Here is an 11137-nt window from a genome sequence, read left to right as displayed (position 1 = left end):
AAGGCATGCTCTCCTCCACGAGCCCTGACCTGAGCGCGAGCGCCCGCCGCGCCGCCGTGGCGGTTACACTGGGCGCGGGGGAGGGGGCGGAGCTGGCGCTGTTGACAGCCTTGCTGGAGCAGGGAGGGCGAAAGTTGGGGAGAAGGGGTTGGGGGAGGGAGCGCGCGCGCGCGCGCGGGATTCAGCTGCGAGTGGGGGGGCTGGGGTCACGTGACGGGCAGACGCCCCCGCTACAGGCCGACAGTAGGGGTGACGTCACTATCCCCTGACTGCAGGGGGTGGCACTTCCGCTCCCTCCCCCAGCCCTACTCCTCCAGCCCCCAAACCAGCGGCCGCAGCCATTTCGAAGTGTGGGAGTGGGCAGAGGGGAGACGGGGGTTTTCGTTATCGCCCTAGCTCCTGGCTGCTTCCCCAGCTGCCCATAGTCCCGGGCCTGGGACCAGAGCGGGTGCCGAGGCCGTCCTCTCCCGACGCGCCCCATTGTGTGAGCAGGCGGCGCAGGGCGGAGGCCTGTGCCGGCCCCCTGCGGCTCCCAGCTCCCGAGGGGGCGGAGACGGTCCCTGAGCGGTCAAGGCCAAGTCCGGCCGCGTCCCGAGAGCGCCATCAGCGCTCAGAAGGTCCGACACGCAACTCCTGGCTGGGAATAGGTGGCTTTGCCCGCGTTCTCCGGGAGCTGGGTGGTTGGGGACCCGCCTAGGGTCCAGCTTCGCGTGTGTGTGATAGGAGCCTGTCACCGCTGTGGAGGACTCGATTCCAGCAGTCGTTATAAGCTATTTGGGGAAACTCCGGGTTTTGGTGACTCAGCGCGGTAAGCGCTATTTATAAGTTTATGCGTTAGCAGCAGGGAAATACACTTCGTTGAGATCCGTCCGCCCAAGAAGGGCAAAGAGCTCCGTTTCGAGGCAACAATTAAAAGACTTAACTTTTTGAAAGAGTAAGGGGTTGGCTTAAAGCCTGTGCTATAAGACAAAGCAGGTCTCACGAGCAGACTTAGTCCACGGTTTATCTCAAAAAGTTGGAACATCTTCCTGGGTAGATGGAGAATTTTAAGGACACATCATGATGTTAGACCGTCTTTTTTGGGTGGTGGTGCGTGAACCAAGGAGAAATAATTCAGATTAATGACCCAGCAGTCCTAGTAGATGGCAGAATATCAGAACTATGTTGTTATTAATTTCAGTATTTGTTAAATACATAACACCATTTGTTGGCTGGGCATAAAATAAAGGAAAACTGGATGATGTTGAAAATTCATATAGGATATTCTCTAACAGGAAGGTGTGTATTGTATTTATCATTAACACTCTGAGGGAACTATAAACTACACATTTACTACCCAATCTCACCCTCCCAAGAAAGCACTACAAAAATGTACACTACAGCCTGGGGTTCTTCTGTATAAGTGCTGCACAATTATTAGTCACTGCTTGTTTTACAGGTTTTACTTTACGTTTTATCTTCTTTTCTCCCACCCCCCACCCCCCACCCCAGTTTGTAAATCCAGGAGGTAGATGCTAAAAGAAAGAGCAATTGCTAGGCTGGATTCAGGGAGGCAAGAGTTCACACCCAGCTTGCTTAGCCTGCACAACTTTTTGTAGGTAGCATGGTCTGAGGTGCTTCTTAAAAGAAAGAAGGCAGTTTCCTGGATGGGCAAAAGTTAGACCAGCTAAGCAGAGAGGAAAGGAAAGGATTTCCCCAAGCTGAGCAAGCAAAGCAGCATGTACAAAGGCCTGTAGTGAACAACTACAGCCAAGTAAGAATGGGTGGGATGTGAAAGGGGTAAAGAGAAGGGAAAGAAAGGAGGCTGGAAGAATGGCCAGGTCACACCCATGTAGTCCATGCTGGGGAGTTTGGACTTTAGCCTGAGACCTACAAGTCTTTATCTTTTGGGGGAACACATACCCTTTTGAGAACCTACGGAAAGCAATCTGGTCTCTCTCCAGGAAAAAAAAAATGCACCTATAGACTTCTATTACAATTTTGCATACAATTTCAAGGGTTTACGCTGCTTTGTGAGTAAATGACTATTGGGCCTCTGGATTGAAACCTGCAGGAAAGGGAGAACCATGAAAGGATTTTTTTTTAATGGAAATGCATGGTCAGGTATGAAAAGATTACAGGTCCTTGAAAAGATTACACCAGTTGGGGTCCTGGAGACTGGAAGATGGAAAATAAAATATCCTGTGATCTAAGAATCAACTAGAACCACTGCTGTGTACCTAGTGGCAGTGGGGATAGAGAGAAGAGGGGTTCAAGAAAGGTAATTTGAAAGAGTTGGTGGGATGGGAAAGTGACTGGCTGGTGGGGCCAGAACAAGGGATCCATCCCCATTCTGGTCTGGGGAGGGAGGAGACGTGGGCCTCGGGTTCAGGAGGAGGAACTCTGTTTTGCTTCCTTCATAAGGAATAAAAAGCTGTGGCTGGTTTGGTCCCTTTATAAGACTGAAAAGGCTGTGTACCTTTTCAGTGAAAAAGAAAGCACCTTTCCAAAGATTTGAATTCAGAAGGGAGATGAGGGCAGGAGAAGATTAAATCTTGCTTTCCCCTCTTTTTTAAAACCAGGGATACCTAGTGAAGAAGAAAAGGAGAGATGGAGGGCGTCAAGCTTTCTTTTTCCCCAGCTCAACCACTAAGCCTTCAAGGAAAAGGACTTTGGCTAGAATGGTCCCCATAATGGTGGGTTTTTTTCCTAACAGCACTTCAAAACCACACTTAATCATCCACAATTAGTACCTGGAGGTGCTAAGATCTCAGTCTGGCTAGGGAAACAAGGAAAAGTGGAGGGAAAGTGTTCCTAGTTGTTACAGCTAACCTGAGCTAGAGATTTAATGGAAGCAGGGACTCAAATACAAAACAAACCACCCCCAAAACTTAGTTGTTTAAAACACGTTACTTGCTCATGAATATGCAGTATGGGTAGGGCTCTGCAGACAGCTTGTTTCCCGTCCACTGGGAGTCAGCTGGGGCAGCTCATAGGCTGAAGGCTTGCATCACCCGAAGGCGTGTTCACTTCCACACCTAGCAATCCGTACTCATGTATGGCTGGCACCTTAGCTAGGACTTTCAGCCAGAACACCTGCACATGGCCTCTCCTTGTGGTGTGGGCTTCCTCACAACAGGGCTCTGGGCTCCAAGGGTCCCAAGACTGAGAGCCAGGTGAAACTGTATCACTTATGACCTAAGCGTAGAAGTCTGGAGCATCCTATCCACATTCTGTTCGCTAGAGGCAAATAACTAATGCCATACCAATTCTAGACAGGAGAATCAGACTCTACCTTTTAATGGGAAGAGAATTGGCAACGTGTTTAAAATCACCACACATATTAACTTAAGATAAATAGATGTATAAATATATTGTATATGAAAAATGTTTAAACATAAGAAACCAAATCAATATCCTCTTTTTGATACTAGAATGAAATATAAAAACCCAAACATTTCATCATTACAGCAAAGCAAATCGAGAGCCAATCTGAATGGGCAGTCTCATAATTGTCCCCCATTTTTCTCCCTCATGACCATCCCCTCCCCTCCAGGTCAGGCCTCCTGTACACAGACACTTCTCTCTCTCCCAAGCTAGGTAGGACATGCACAGTGGCTGCACCTTCAAGGAGATAATCAGGTCCTAAAAGTTTTTCCATTCCCTCCTTGAATTGTCCCTGACTTTGGACCTCACTAGATCATTGGCAAGGCCATCAATGACTTCAAAGTTAAAAAACAAAATGCTATCAAGATTATTCCTATAAGTAATTTTATAATAAACTCATGTTACATAATTAAAATAAAATGACATTTAAAGGGTTACATGTTTTTAGATGTCGGGATCTTTTTTTTTTTTTGGCTGTGTTGGGTCTTTGTTGTTGCGCGCGGGCTTTCTCTATTTGCGGTGAGTGGGGGGCTACTCTTCGTTGCGGCACGCGGGTTTCTCATCGTGGTGGCTTCTCATTGCGGAGCATGGGCTCTAGGAGCATGGGCTTCAGTAGTTGCAGCACGTGGGCTCAGTAGTTGTGGCACGTGGGCTCAGTAGTTGTGGCTCGTGGGCTCTAGAGCACAGGCTCAGTAGTTGTGGTGCACAGGTTTAGTTGCTCTGCAGCACGTGGGATCTTCCCAGACCAGGGCTCGAACCTGTGTCCCCTGCATTGGCAGGCAGATTCTTAACCACTGTGCCACCAGGGAAATCCCAAATGTCAGGATCTTGACTTTACTTGGGCTTGTTGGTTCATAAAACTCAGTAATTCTAAAGTGATGGTTGAGATTTTAGGTATTTTATAAGAATTTGCATGTTTCCTTGAGGTGATATAACACTTGATTAACATACAAAATCTGAATGACTCTTCTCCCACTTGTACAACGCACATTGCATGACACATTCTTATTTAGTTGGTAAAGGAGCTCAAGAGTTCTCTCTCTAAAGAACTGAAGATACTCCCTTTCTCTGTGTAATCAAGATAAAATAATCTTATAGCCTAGTATCTTTTTAAATTCTCCCAAAGCTGATATTATTATAATTTATATATCTTTGATGTTCTCATAGAAAACTTCATGACTTACAGATAGAAATAGTGCTTAGGCCATTTTAATAATTCATACTCTCCTAAAGGCTGTGCTCTATACATTTTGATAATTTTGCATAATTATTTATAAGTCAAAATCACACTGTGAATTCATGCTATAGAGTACGGGTTTTAAAATAAGTACATTTAGGTAATAAGCAAATGTACATTTATGAACCTTTTTTGTGTGTGTGTATTTCTTAATGATTTTTGAAGTAGCAAACTTTTTAAAAAAATAAAATGAATTAATATCCTTGTTTTTAAAGTTCCTTATATGGCAGTGATAAAAAAAATTGACAAAGTGTTCACATTAAACTAATAGACTTTGTTATCAGGCCCCAAACTGTTCCTAATTCTCAGTGACTTCATAGCTACCATGGAGGCAGCCCAAAGGAGCTTAAGTAAATACTTTAAAATTACGTAATGCAGTTCTGAAGGAGGAACAACCCCAGCCAAACTATGCAATATAGTTTTACAGAAACTATTTTTTTGTATGCCAGAATGCTTATTAACCTATCTATAGAATGACTTCATAGCAAAGATAACATGAAAGTTGGAAGTGGGCCAGTCTGTTTTTAGGCCTCTTGAATGAAGGCAGAGTCGAGGAAATTATTTCAAAGTAGTTATCTAGTGAATGTTTTTCTTAACCTTATAGACTAAGCATTTTGAAGCATTTTGAAAAGTGCTGTAGTAAAAATGGCACATTACGCAATAAATTCAATATGATTTCAATAAATAAAATATGATATTGCTGGCTGATGGTAATAATGCTCTATGACTACATTAAGAATTGAATACAGTCTTACTTTTTATTAAGTAAAATAATTTGGATCCTTTTTGATGTTATCTTTCTTCACCTTTCTATGTGTTCAAGATATAATGTACTTTAAAAGAAATGCTGCCAAAGCCAATAAAAAAATACATTTCTTCTGTATCTTAGCAAGGCTCTGTTAAGCATCATGGAGAAGACAAAGAATTATAAGTCCTTGAAATAGTAAAGTTATTGAGTGGATCAGCAAAAATGCAACTTTATCAAACTAAATTACAGAAAGAGTCTTCCCATCAGATTGACAGAGATTGAAAATAAGTGCTAACATGAAAGGATGCTCAACATCACTAATCACTAGAGAAATGCAAATCAAAACTACAATGGCGTATCACCTCACACCAGTCAGAATGGCCATAATCAAAAAATCCAGAAACAATGAATGCTGGAGAGAGTGTGGAGAAGAGGCAACCCTCTTGCACTGTTGGTGGGAATGTAAATTGATACAGCCACTATGGAGAACAGTATGGAGGTTCCTTAAAAAACTAAAAATAGAACTACCATACGACCGAGCAATCCCACTACTGGCACATACCCTGAGAAAACCATAATTCAAAAACAGTCATGTACCACAATGTTCATTGCAGCACTATTTATAATAGCCAGGACATGGAAACAACCTAAGTGTCCATCGACAGATGAATGGATAAAGAAGATGTGGCACATATATACAATGGAATATTAGCCATAAGAAGAACCGAAATTGAGTTGTTTGTAGTGAGGTGGATGGATGTAGAGTCTGTCATAAAGAGTGAAGTAAGTCAGAAAGAGAAAAACAAATACCGTATGCTAACCCATATATATGGAATCTGAAAAATAAAAGTTGTTCTGAAGAACCTGTGGGCAGGACAGAAATAAAGACTCAGATGTAGAGAATGGACCTGAGGACATGGGGAGGGGGAAGGGTAAGCTGGGACGAAGTGAGAGAGTAACATTGACATGTATATACTACCAAATGTAAAATAGATAGCTAGTGGGAAGCAGCCACATAGAACAGGGAGATCAGCTCCGTGCTTCGTGACCACCTAGAGGGGTGGCATAGGGAGGGTGGGAGGGAGACCCAAGAGGGAGGGGACATGGGAATATATGTATAAATACAGCTGGTTCACTCTGTTATACAGCAGAAACACAACACTGTAAAGCAATTATACTCCAATAGAGATGTTAAAAAAAGAAAAAAAGAAAAGAAGTGCTAACAGGTAGTGTTGCTAAGAATGCAACGAAATTTACTATTACTATATTACTTGTCTGGAGTCAAAAGTGTCCAAATCTTTGATAATAGTAGTTCCACTTCCAGGAACCAATCCTAAAAAAAATTAGATATGAAGTCAAAGATTTATATATGATCATTACAGCACCTATAGAGAGGAGACAATCTGAATATTCAGTAGTAAAGGAGTGATTAAATAAACCATGGTACATCAATCTAATAGAATTTTTGCAACCACTAAAAATACTTAATGCCACAGAGAAACACTAATATTTAATTTAATGTACAGATAAATCTTTTAGGTTATAAAACTGTTTCTCCTCAAGGGTTGGGAGAAAAAATATACCAAAATATGTAATTATGGTGGTTTTTACCTTCTCTTTCATATTTTCTAAAATGGGCACATATTTTAACAATCAGAAAAAAAATCATTAAAAGATTTCCACCAAAATATGTAAATCAAATGACATATATTTACATTTTCATAACACTAAGATATTTAATAGAGTAATACAACATATTAGTTACTTTTTACATGCATCTTTTCATTTTGCATACTTATAACAATGTCTGCCAGTGAATGGTCTCTGTTTCTAAAATTAAATTAGATAAGGTATAAGCAAGTACATAGTATTATGTGAAGGGTATAATTTGAGGGGTAATCTATGGTGGAAAAAATTGATTTGAGGAGAATTTGGGATAGTCAAAATCCATCTGTAAAGCCATAATGGCTGGACCTATATCATAACTTTTATAATAGTATTTTTTATTTTTAATTGTGGTAAAAAAACACATAACAAACTTTACCACCTTTTTTTTTTTTTTTTTTTTTTTGCCGTACGCGGGCCTCTCACTGTTGTGGCCTCTCCCGTTGTGGGGCACATGCTCCGGACGCGCAGGCTCAGCGGCCATGGCTCACGGGCCCAGCCGCTCGGCGGCATGTGGGATCTTCCCGGACCGGGGCACGAACCCGTGTCCCCTGCATCGGCAGGCGGACTCTCAACCACTACGCCACCAGGGAAGCCCTTTGCCATCTTAATAATTTTAAAACGTACAGTTCAGTAGTATTAAGTATATTCACACTGTTGTATATAATAGTATTTTAAGGATAGTGTTTTTATTGGTTTCATAAAAACAATACATGTTCATTTATAAATAATTCAAACAATATAGAAAGTTACAGGAAGGTTTTTAAATCTCCTCAGATCCCAGATTTTACCATCAATATTAAGTGACCATTGTGGTAGGCATATTTCTATGCACTTATACAAATAAGTTAATCTTATTTAAGATGAGAATGTGCATACTTTAAAATTTTTTAAAGTGTTAAAATTATTTGAATTTGGTAGTAGTAAGATAAGCTGAAGGAATTGCTGAACTCTAGAAAAATGTTTCTTTGCCACAAGAGATCTTATGTCCTAAAATATCCAAAGTTTAAAAAATAAAGAGTTTGGAGATTTTTTTATCTGTATGTTTCCAATTTAGAAATGCAAGTTGACTCTGCCATGAAAAAGATATATTTTTATTTATGTCATTATTTTTTAAAGTGAAGGTTTTAATGTTCCTGTTTTGTAACCTTAATTCCTTTGGTCATTTGGTCTTGATCTCTATTTTAAAATCCAGTGGTCACAATACACCTCAGTTCTCAATTCCTACTTATTAATTTTGATTCATCACTTAGCTATCTGCTCCTCACTAAGTAGTTTTTTTTTTTTAACATGAATTCGTGGATGTTATGTTTGCCTTTTTCATCAATTTCTGAATGTCACTTACTTATATATCATAGTTTGGGGTCATGCTGGCTTTGCCTTAAGACTGCAAACATTTTTCCTTTGTTTTCTGGCTTTGAATATTGCTTAGAGGAAGTCTAAGGCCAGCATGATTTCCGCCCTCTGATAAGTTAGTTTTCGGCCTGGAGGTCTGAATTTTTTCCTTCATTCTTCATGGCTAATAGCTTAACCAGTATATGCCTTGATATGAATAGTATATGTCCATTTTTCTTGGAACATTTTATTCTGCAGATTCAGTTCTTCATGATTTTGTGGAAATTCTCTTCTGTTACATCTTTAAGTGCTTTTTCTGATTCATTTGTTGCATTATGTACTCAGGGAGTTGAATTAGGCTATATCATGTTGTCTTTGTCTCACTTGCATATTACCTTGTTTGCAATTACTTTGGTCCACTTTTCTTCTGCATTCACTTATTAAACTCAATTGTCAACTGGAATTTATTGAGTGCCAGCACCAGGGATAAATAAGATCACATCCCTTCCTTTATGTGAAGCTATGAAGCTTTTTACTTGAGAATAGGGGAGGGAGAAATACCATAACAAAGTCAGGTAGTGAGAATAAGAAACCCAGGTAAGGAAATGGAGGTGGGGGGGAATTGTGCATTTTAGATAATGCAGTGAGAGTAGGCCTCTCCGAGATGACATTTGAGAATAAACATGAATGGAATGAGGCTGTGAGACAGGCAAAGAATCCAGATGTAGAGAAGAGCAAGTACAAAGGCCCTGCAATGGAAAAGTGGTGTGTTCAAGACAGAATGATTAGAGCTGAATGAGTAATCAGAAACTGGTAAGAGGTGAGACTAGAAAGTTGGATAGGCCGGGTCACAAAAGGGGCTGAAGGCCCGAAAGAGGAGGCTGAATTTTGTTCCAGCTGTGATGAGGAGCAAGGAGATGACATATGCTTTAGAGGAGTCACTCTGGCTGCTGCTAAGTATTTCAACAGCAATAAATTGAGTATAAAGAATTGGTCAGACAGGTGTTGTCTAACTGAAAAAGGAAAAGGGGAGCACTAAGATAATATAATAACTTCAGGAACTAACCTAGTCCTGGATAAACTTGGGAAGACCTGAAGTTACTAGAACCCCGGGGCTAGGAGGGGAGACCCAGCAGAGTTGGAACCCTGACCTGGGGCAGGGGGTGCTGCCCACTGGCTGCTGGTGCCTCTGAGAGGTATGCTGGGGCTGGTTCTAGGAAAGTGGAAAATAGTTGAAATTTGGGGCTAACTACTGCTGTGAGGGTGAAGGTCCATAACTGGGGCAATGCTGGCAGGTGCAGAAAGCCAACAAGGAGGAGCAAGTTCTTTTTCCCTCTTCCTGACTTTTAGTCTTTTTTTTTCTAATGTTGCTTACTGACTGTAGCAAGGATTCAGCTGGCAAAGTATAGAAATGTAGCTTGCAGAGTCCCAGTCCCAGCATCACAGATTATGGAATGGTTTATTGCTAAGAGATAACAGCCTAATAACTGGCACAAAGAGGAATTAAGGATGACTTCTAGGTTTTTGTCTTGAGCAACTGGATGAAAATAATGCCACTTGTTGACGTGGGGGAAACATGGGGAGAAGTAAATTGAGAGGGAGAAGAAAACCAATATGTTTGTTTTGAATGAGTTAACTTTGCAGTCCTTATTAGACATCTGAGTGGAGTTGGTAGATATGGGTTCGGAGCTCGACAAAGGTATTAGGGATAGAATACAAATTTCAGGAGTCCTAAGAACACAGACAATATTTAAAATCAGAAAAATTGGATAAGATGACTGAGGGGAAAATTAATATTATGGTGAAGAAAAAAATGGGTGAGGAATATGCCTGGGAGTCCCAAACATTTGGGAAAAGGAAAATGATCTGGCAAGAAGGTAACTGATGATCTCAACAAGAGCAGTTTAGGTGGAGCTATGGAGACAATAATCCTAATTGGAATGGACTAAAGAGATGATGTATGGTGAGGAAGTAGAAACTGCCAAGTACAGACAACCTTTTAAAAGTTTGTTACAGGGGCTTCCCTGGTGGCGCAGTGGTTGAGAGTCCGCCTGCCGATGCAGGGGACACGGGTTCGTGCCCCGGTCCGGGAAGATCCCACATGCCGCCGAGCGGCTGGGCCCGTGAGCCATGGCCGCGGAGCCTGCGCGTGCGGAGCCTGCGCGTCCGGAGCCTGCGCTCCGCAACAGGAGAGGCCACAACAGTGAGAGGCCCGCGTACCGCAAAAAAAAGTTTGTTATAAAAGGGAGCAGAAAAAATGGGCTCCTACTCACCAAGTAAGTGGAGGAGGATATGAGGTCTAGGGTGATGGTATTTTTAGAAGGAAATACTACAGTATGTTTACTGATTGGAATAATCCAGTAAAGAGACAGAAACTGAGGATGCAGGAAATGGAGGGGGTAATCACAGGAGCACAATCCTTGACTATACAAGATGGGATCCAGGGTACAAGTAGAGGGGCTTGCCTTAGATAAGAGCAGGGAGAGTTGACCCTTTATAAAGGAAGAGTACAGATGAAGTCAGGTTGATAGGTATAACGTGGGGAAAAGGAGTTTCTCTTGTGATAGCTTCTATTTATCAATAAAATGTTCGAAGTGAGGAGCAGGGAAATGTGGGAGATTTAGGAGAGAGGAGACAAGGCATAATCATCTTGATGAATTGACTAGGGAATGTGCTGGGATTGCCAGTCTTTTCTTTTGGTGAGAATTTGATTTCCAGCCATGCTTATTTCATTTCTTGCTGATCCAAATTTATTTATTTATTTATTTTGGAATAATAGTATTATT

The 11137-nt window shown here is 41.6% G+C and overlaps 1 long non-coding RNA gene across 1 annotated transcript in view; it reads left to right on the top strand.

Moving 5' to 3' along the window:
* LOC112406596 (uncharacterized) overlaps positions 1-11137 on the top strand; it is a 102895-nt gene that overhangs the window by 773 nt on the left and 90985 nt on the right. The window lies entirely within an intron of this gene.

The sequence above is a fragment of the Neophocaena asiaeorientalis genome, unplaced genomic scaffold, assembly GCF_003031525.2.
Source record: "Neophocaena asiaeorientalis asiaeorientalis breed wild unplaced genomic scaffold, Neophocaena_asiaeorientalis_V1.1 scaffold59, whole genome shotgun sequence".
In the NCBI taxonomy this organism is placed as follows: Eukaryota; Metazoa; Chordata; class Mammalia; order Artiodactyla; family Phocoenidae; genus Neophocaena; species Neophocaena asiaeorientalis.
The sequence above is the reverse complement of the archived record's forward strand: the minus strand, read 5'-3'. Positions and strand labels throughout refer to the sequence as shown.